The sequence below is a fragment of the Stylophora pistillata genome, chromosome 8 (assembly GCF_964205215.1).
Source record: "Stylophora pistillata chromosome 8, jaStyPist1.2, whole genome shotgun sequence".
In the NCBI taxonomy this organism is placed as follows: Eukaryota; Metazoa; Cnidaria; class Anthozoa; order Scleractinia; family Pocilloporidae; genus Stylophora; species Stylophora pistillata.
In genome coordinates this window covers 33,983,976-33,992,723 of record NC_142526.1, presented here as the reverse complement: position 1 = coordinate 33,992,723, position 8,748 = coordinate 33,983,976, and the positions used below count along the sequence as shown (strand labels likewise).

General features: G+C 40.1%; 1 pseudogene; it reads left to right on the top strand.

Annotated features, from left to right (window-relative positions):
- Nucleotides 1-4,044: 4,044 nt before the first annotated feature.
- On the top strand, nucleotides 4,045-8,748 carry LOC111340639 (uncharacterized; annotated as a pseudogene).

Here is an 8,748-nt window from a genome sequence, read left to right as displayed (position 1 = left end):
TCGGGAAGAGGAAGAGACCTGTAATTTAATCAATGAACCACACTTTCAATTGTTTTATCGGCTAATAAAGTACGCGGGATGTTGGGAGAACATGAGAAAAGTTTGTAAACCGTGAGGTGCAGCCTTGTGGTTTGCCGACTTTTCGAGAAGTGCAATGGTGTTTACGATCTATTTCAATTTTAAGAAACGACAGAGGCGGCAAAATCAAATGATCAAAACATTGAGCCGTGTGCACTGAATATAATCAAACACCGTCCAGCTATCTTTTCCTTCAACCGAGTTTTGTTTCTATTGCTTCAGCTTGAATTGAAGCTTTCATAGGAGCGTATTTCTGAGAATATCTAGAATCGATATAAACCCGCGAAAAAAAAACGATTTTTTTTATTATGCCATAACACTCCCTCGGATGAATGTATTAAAGGTGGATAGTTTTTACGTTTCCAGTGACTGCCAAAATAAACAAAAAAAAAAAACATTTGGACATTTATATTTTACCAGATAAAAGCTTTAACTTCAATGGAACCTTTCATTAGTTTTCCCTAAATACATTCATCCAGGGGAATTTTATGGAAATATAAAATAAAAAATGGATTTTTCGAGTGTGCATCGATTCTCGATATTAGAAATACGCTTTTAAAGGGCTTGAACTTGGCAAAAACTATCAAATGAAAGCTGAAATCGCGGACAACAACCGAATTTGCCAAAAATCGAGCTCAAGTTACTTTTGTTCTCATCAGTAAATAAGAGTCTCAGTAGATATCTAAATAAAATTCAGTCATTCAGTGACGCTACAGTTTTCTCGAAGAGAAAACATGGCGGGAACTTTTCCTTCTTGAAGTTTTTACTTTAGCTGCGCAGCAGCGAAAAACTAAGGCTTAAAACGGAACAAACAGTTACTTAAACTGAATTTTAAATAAAAATTTGATAATGTTAGAAAAATTAAATGTTTGTAATTGTTTTTGGCTTTCAAAGTGTCCTATTCGTCCCTCTAAACCAAAGTTCTTTACCAAATTCAAATCTGGGAAATCGCCCCGTATGGCGCCATTTTACATAAAGGGAAGATGTTTCTACGGGCACACAGGCAATATACAATAGATTTTAGACTCAGATACAATGAAATATATGAAGCTCATATATTTTGAACTGCGGTATTAGATACGTATGATGCACGATCCTCGCAGTAGATAGCGCTATTTAAGCAATAGCGAAAATCAGACCTGAAAAAAATCAGGCCTGTACGGGATTCGAACCACTGACCTCTGCGATACTAGTGCAGCGCTCTTACCAATTGAGCTAACAAGCCAACTGGGAGCAGGCCTTTAAGTTGATTCGTAATAAACCCGTGAAAGTGATAAATCAGATACAATGAAATATAAGTTTATTACGAATCAACTTAAAGGCCTGCTCCCAGTTGGCTTGTTAGCTCAATTGGTAAGAGCGCTGCACTAGTATCGCAGAGGTCAGTGGTTCGAATCCCGTACAGGCCTGATTTTTTTCAGGTCTGATTTTCGCTATTGCTTAAATAGCGCTATCTACTGCGAGGATCGTGCATCATACGTAGATTTTAGACTAATCGAAGCGCATGTTGTGTCAAAGTCATTTCATAACGAAAGCCGATGACATTCTGGGGTAAGCTTCTGTATGCCAACAAAAGCCTGCAATTTGTTATCTATAAAGTAGATATTTTTTAGTACATTGTAAGTCTTACTATTGCAAACTGTGCGCTGATTTTTAAAAATTAGTAAGAGTCAAAATGCCAGATTTAGCAAATAACTAAACTTACCGTTTTAATGTTTCAGCTTTAACTTTGAATTTATTGTTTTAGTTGATAAATTGCAAATGGTACAAAATGGAAAATGTATCCTTTTGGTATTTATCAGTACGAGTTAGTTTTTACCAGAAATCTGCCACAATTGAAAATAGTCTGGGAAAGCGTGAAATAGATTCAAGTTTTGAACAATATACTGAACACGACGACTTATTAATGGTGGTTATAGGACTGAGTGGAGCGCGATTCACGGAGTAAACGGGTGAGTGATTTAAAATTAGCACGCGGATTTCAAAATGCGAGCACAATTACCCCTACATATACGACATGAAGTCCGTTTGCCAATAAAATCAATAACAAGATATGAGAAATTCTACAATTTTTATCATCGCGCTGCGCGTCATTAAAACTGAACTTCTTGTCCGATGACGACACAGGGGGCCCACACAAGCGGCGTGTCTGGTCGTTTGTTCGAAATATAAAGAAATGCATGGGAGAATATTGAAGAGTCGTAATATCGTAAACTTATATCAAGGAATGTCTATGTTAAGGTTCAAAATAAATGTAAACCTACCTCACTTGCTGTGTATTGTCGTTTCTGTGGTTCTAAATGGCGAATTTGAGCGATTTAGTAGATTCTGCGTTGACTGTTACTTTACTGTATAGAAAGGAGACAAGGGTGGAAAGCTCATTTTCGACCGCTCCGCTTTCGCAGCCGATTTTCATCCAGAAATTAGAATCGCCCGGCTTCCAAATCAAACACCAGATAAACCAAAAGGTTGACACTTCTTCTCGTGTCATTCAATCGAAGATCCATTCAAAATCCAAGCGCTAACCGCCAAAAAACTTTCGAGAAATGCAGCTTTCCAAGCGATCGGCATCCGCGGCACAGATTTGGGGTGCCAGGGAGCAATCGTCACGCTGTTTGCTCCACGCTGATTGGATGATGGCAAACAATGCAGTGCTTCAAATGCCTCATAGGAGAGGGGAATCAGAGGCATATTCGCGCCGGCGATTGAACTACTGACTGCCTGGTGGGAGGTTTATGGCGCGTGACGGAAATCCTACACGACCTCAAACTTTTTTTTAGCTTTGTTCGTGTAACCCAATGAGCTCTGAGAGGATACTTGTGATTATTTTGGAATAACGGATTGAGCTGAACGGTAAAGAGAAGGAAAAGTTGAACCAGCGATGTTTTCTGCGTTAAGAAAAATGACAATCGAAGGTTACAAAACATCACAGGGTAAATAAACTTTCTCCAAGACTAAACGATATTGAAATGTAACGATAGAACGTATAATTTCTGTTTACCTTGCCATGTTTTCAACTGCGATTGTTGTTTCCAATTATTCATCCAAAAAATGAACGCATTTCTTGCAATGATAGCCTACATATATATATCTGATACAAACCAAGACACGATTTCGCTGGCGGGAACACAAGGGTTTTCGCGGTTTTGTCAAATCAAAGCTCACTGGGTTACGCGATTCATTTACTAACGCACCATAAACCTCACACCAGGCTAGTCAGTCGATGAATCGCCAGCGCGGATATGCCCCTGACTTCCCTCTGACATGAGGCATTTGGAACAGGGCACTGTTTACCATCATCCAATCAGCGTGAAGCAAACAGCGTGACGGTTGCTCCCTAGCACACCAGGCCAAATCTGTGCCGCGGATGCCGATCGCTTGGAAAGCTGCATTTCTCAAACGTTTTCTGGTGGTTAGCGCTTGGATTTGGAATGGATCTTTGATTGAATGACACGAGAAGAAGCGTCAAGCTTTTGGTTTATCTGGTGTTTGATTTGGAAGCCGGGCGATTCTAATTTCTGGGTGAAAATCAGCTTCGCGCTGGAGCGGTCGAAAATGAGCTTTCCACCCTTGTCTCCTTATACAGTAAAGTAACAGTCAACGCAAAATCTACTAAATCGCTCAAATTCGCCATTTAGAACCACAGAAACGACAATACACAGCAAGTGAGGTAGGTTTACATTTATTTTGAGCCTTAACATAGACATTCCTTGATATAAGTTTACGATATTACGATTCTTCAATATTCTCCCATACATTTCTTTACATTTCCAACAAAAGACCAGACATGGCCGCTTTTGTGGGCCCCCTGTGATGAAGACTCTTTAAGTTGGCCAAACTCCAACAACCCCTTCATCAGATGTCTGTTCCTATACAAATTTAAATTAACCCGAGTTGTTAAGTATAGTTACGTTACAACACCTAAAATGATAGTAGGGCCGGTTTAATTTGACATACGTTTACGGAATGACACGATATTTGAGAGGAGCTGGCGCGGAGCCCCGGCCCGTGATTCAGTCGATATCACCTGATCAAATCACATTCATTCAAAACAAACCGGAGCTAAAATTAGTCATCAGAATAACCGTTCAAAAGCAAAGTTTTACTTCATTTGCTTCCATCATTTCTGTGTTGTCGGTTGTGTTTTACTGTGTCGGATTTATTAGAATTGAATTGGAGTTGAACCGGCACAAGAAGAGGTTAAACGATCTTGAAAGCTTTCCTGATAAAAAGCCTGTGTCAAATCAACTGGCAGACGCAAAGAGTATCAAAATTTCCTCAGGTGAGTTTCTGTTTCAAAAAATGCGATGTATTGGCTGGTTTTTTAGAGCTTTTCATTTTTAGATAAACAGTCACTGAGGTAAATACAAACTTGAATTAAAAAAGCATGTACTACAATACTTCCTATGCGCTGAAACAAACAAATGCGAGGGTTAGCAGGTTAAGTTCTTGATATTGTGCAGAAGAATTGTGCATTTGGAAAGCGATTACTACCTGTTTGACCGTAATCAGAAGAGTCCGTTTCGAGACAAAGGCTGACTAATTTCCGCAATTATAAGGTTCTTTTACATTAAATTCGTAACATATTCTCAACGTGGAATTCAATACCCATGCAATTATGGAACGGATACATGTCGTCTGATAATGTAACAAATACATTGTGTTTGTTGTCCAAGTTTCCTAAAATCCATTTTGAATTGATAACATTGACCAGTATTTCTTTATATGTAGAAAGTCGATCCTCTAACTTCCGAAGAAATAAGCGTCATGTCGAGAACTCAACGGAAATCGACCATGAATCCAGTATCAGCAAACTTCTACTTCAACTCTGTCACTCAAAGATTGCAACGTGCACGTCAGGTCCACAGGGCCCTCCCGGTCCACCTGGACCTAAAGGAGCCCGAGGGCGACGAGGACATAAGGGGAAGACTGGAAATAAGGGAGACAAGGGTATGATGGGGTCACCAGGAAAGAACGGCAAGCAAGGCGTCATAGGACCTGCAGGCCTAAATGGAGACATTGGAAACAAAGGACAGAAAGGAGATAGAGGAGACACAGGCATGCCGGGGAGTAAAGGAGAGCCTGGTCAATCAATTTCATCCCCTATTGTTGCTGTTTCTCCAGCGACTTTGACAGTTAACGAAGGTGGATCAGCCTCGTTTCATTGCTCAGCTAGCGGCAACCCTGAGCCTGCAATAGTATGGACCAAAGTGGTCACTCAGTCGGAAATCAGTCAGTCAGCGGTTTCAGAGGAAAAGTTGCAATTAAGAAACGTGGCAGGAAATGACGCAGGCTTGTATCAATGTGTAGCATCAAACATCTTAGGAAAGTATCAGGCAACAGTACAGTTACAAGTCAACGGTAAGTCACAGTCAGGAATATCAAATCCAATAACGGCTTGAATGAAAAAGTCTTTGGTTACTAGATTATCAACCTTCTTGTTGCTTCAGTATTTGTGGCCTTGTTTCATAAATCTTTCTGTTTTTCAGTAGCGAAGATTACGTATCGAACCAGGCCTTCTTTTCTCCGCTAACAGTTTAAAAACATTTCAAACATCGATGAAAAAAAAAAAAGAATATTAAACTATGAGAGCGCGAAGCCACATCCAGCATGTTCAGCTTTAAGGAAATTTTCACATTGAAGTGAATCAGTCCGGTTAGATATTCTGTTCAAGCCACAATGTTAAATAATCAATATCTCAATCTTCATATCCTGTTGAGAGGTGTATAGGTGGGTGTCTAAGGGAAGTGTCTCCTACCGCAAGACTTGTAATTGGATAGTTTTATGAGCAAAACAGCCATAACACTGACAAACTATACCTTCTCACAGTTCGTCCACGTGTTACTCTCCATCCTGGACCCCTCTACACTGGTGAAGGAAGTAAAGTCACTCTACCGACCTGTCACGTAACTGGGTATCCCTATCCGGTAGTCACATGGAGCAAGTCATTTGGTCAATTACCTCATGGGAGATTTCAGTTCAACAGCAACGTTTTCAAACTCCTTGATGTTCATAAGAGTGATTCTGACAACTACCTCTGTACGGCCAGAAATCTTCTGGGAAGTGTTGTAAAAAGAACTCACTTGGTGGTTGTTTCCCAGCCCCAGTTTGCTATTAGGCCCCCTGCAAAGGTTTTTGCACTCCCAGGCGACACTTTGACGTTAAACTGCAGCGCTACTGGTGATCCACAACCTTTCATTAGCTGGAATAAACAAGGAGCACAACTACCGGTGGGAAGGAGTCAAATTACATAACAGGGGCTTATCGTGAGAGCTGTGATTGAAGAAGATGCTGGTAACTATATTTGCGTGGCTACAAGTGCAGGGGTATCTCATATCGAGACAATAAGCGTTGTAGAAGCTAAACCACATAAAGGTAGGCTGTGCGTGCGTCACAGACTAGATCGAAACAGTTTTTAATTTCACAAAGATTTAGAGAGATGAAAAGCACCGGTGGTGTGACAGGTTGTGGAATCAAACACAAACAAATTATTTTGCTAGAGCTCAGGAGATTGCGTCAGAAATCTAAGGGCATACACTATCCACGGCAATAGCAAAACAAACTCGAATGCCACGGAAAAATTGTCTTCAGACAAAAAAAAATTATACATTATCCGGGTGCTAAAGTGCCAAAAACTGTGGTCTAAAACAATAAACAAGCAAACAAAAGCAAACTGATGATACTGCCATATATTACTCTTCTGAATTAGCTCGTAGACTTGAATTAGACATCTTAGCACAATGGCTGAATGATATAAACTAACCACTTGTATCAATGTTTCGATATCTAAATTTACGTCCATTGGTGGTGCGAGGAAACTTACTGCTTTTAATGATGTCACCTTATCAATCAAGGATAGCCATTTGGATAGAGTAGTTCTATATAAGTATCTTGGCGTGATCCTAGGCATAGATGTGAATCTGTCTTGGTCAGATCAAGTAGAAAACCTTCTCACTTAGCAATGGTTTGTTATGAGATCTTTCCGAGAAAATTTTTAAAAGACGCTTGTTCGCGCGATCGAGAAACAAAACTGAGCTAGTTTCCTGTCTTTATCAAAACGCATATGGCCTAACAATAAAATGTGTTTGTGTTCCAAGACCCTTCCATGCGCAAACCGCCGTTCCATTGAGAAAATCTCACTTCAGTCTATATTAACATTGCGTCTTCCTTCGTCAAATGCAGTGATTGTTAATATCACTATAGGCATCATACACATAATCACCAGCATCATCATCTTCTTGTTATTGTTATCGTTGTTGTAAAGTATATTTCATTAGGGATATTATCAGAAGAAGTAGCAGTAGTAGTAATTGAATCATTATATGATTACATACTGTGATAGCATTCCAATTCTCCCTCAGATTTTTCAGATTTGTTGAAAATAGGCCTCACTCGGTGTGGAGTATACTCTATCAACCCAGATGGTAAAGAACACTTCGATGTCTTCTGCGACATGACCACTGACGGTGGAGGCTGGACAGTGTTCCAGAGAAGACAGGATGGCCCGGTAGACTTCTATCGGGGATGGAGTGACTACAAAGCAGGCTTTGGTCAGCTGACTGGTGAGTTCTGGTTGGGAAATGACAAGATCCACAGGTTAATGGTTGCCAGATCGAGCTCTCTACGAGTAGAAGTGGAAGACTGGAACGGAGTCAGAGACTACGCCAAATATGGGAAGTTTAACGTTGGTGATGAGCAGGCGAAGTACCGACTTGAAGTGGGTTCATATTCAGGGACAGTGGGAGATTCTTTAGGATCTCATAATAATATGGCGTTTAGTACAAAAGACAGAGATAATGACAGAACCCGTGTACACTGTGCTGTAAGATATACTGGCGCTTGGTGGTACAAATACTGCCATGCGTCCAATCTAAAAGGAAGATATCTAGGAAATGAAAAAGATTACCGAGGAGCCAGTTGGGCTGGCTTCAGAGGTTCTCTTTCCTTTAAATTCGCAGAAATGAAACTGAGGCCGTCACCATAGAAACAATAACATAAATAGGTTTAAACCACCTGCCAGCATCGTAGAATCAATATCACTCACTCGTTCACTCCTGTTAACAAAAACTTAAATTGGAGTAATTCTACTGATTGAAGAACACAAATCTAAAGCTTGTTTTTTTCTGAAACTTTATAGTTGTTAAATGTTGCATTGTTTGTGGTATGTTTACTCCTATTAGTGACTTTACTCCTAATGCATAACTGATACTTTCACATAACTTTAACTATTGGAAGAAAAGAAATGGAGGTTTGATTACTGAATCAGTTCTGTGAATAAACAGTAACTAGCTTAGAAAACTTTTAAAGAGTACGTTAGAAAACACAGGTCACACCGCAAAAATCTTATTCATTCGCAGCATAACTGAATTTAGTCGCCGCTGGCGGCAGCCATGGCAGCTCAGTACCGAAGTCAAAGTCGAGCCCGAGTCAAGTTCGAGTCACAAGTCAAGTTCGAGTCAAATTAATTTTTTCCCTTTTCTATAAAATATTATATCGATTGACGATACACTATCACTATAAAGGCTGATAGTTTCGAAAGAAACTGTCTGGGGCTGCGTCGGTGGGAGTAACGAAATAATTTGGATATATCAACAAAGTTGAAATGGTAAATTGGCCACCGTAACGATTACAAAAGCTGACGTTTCGAGCGTTAGCCCTTCGTCGGAGCGA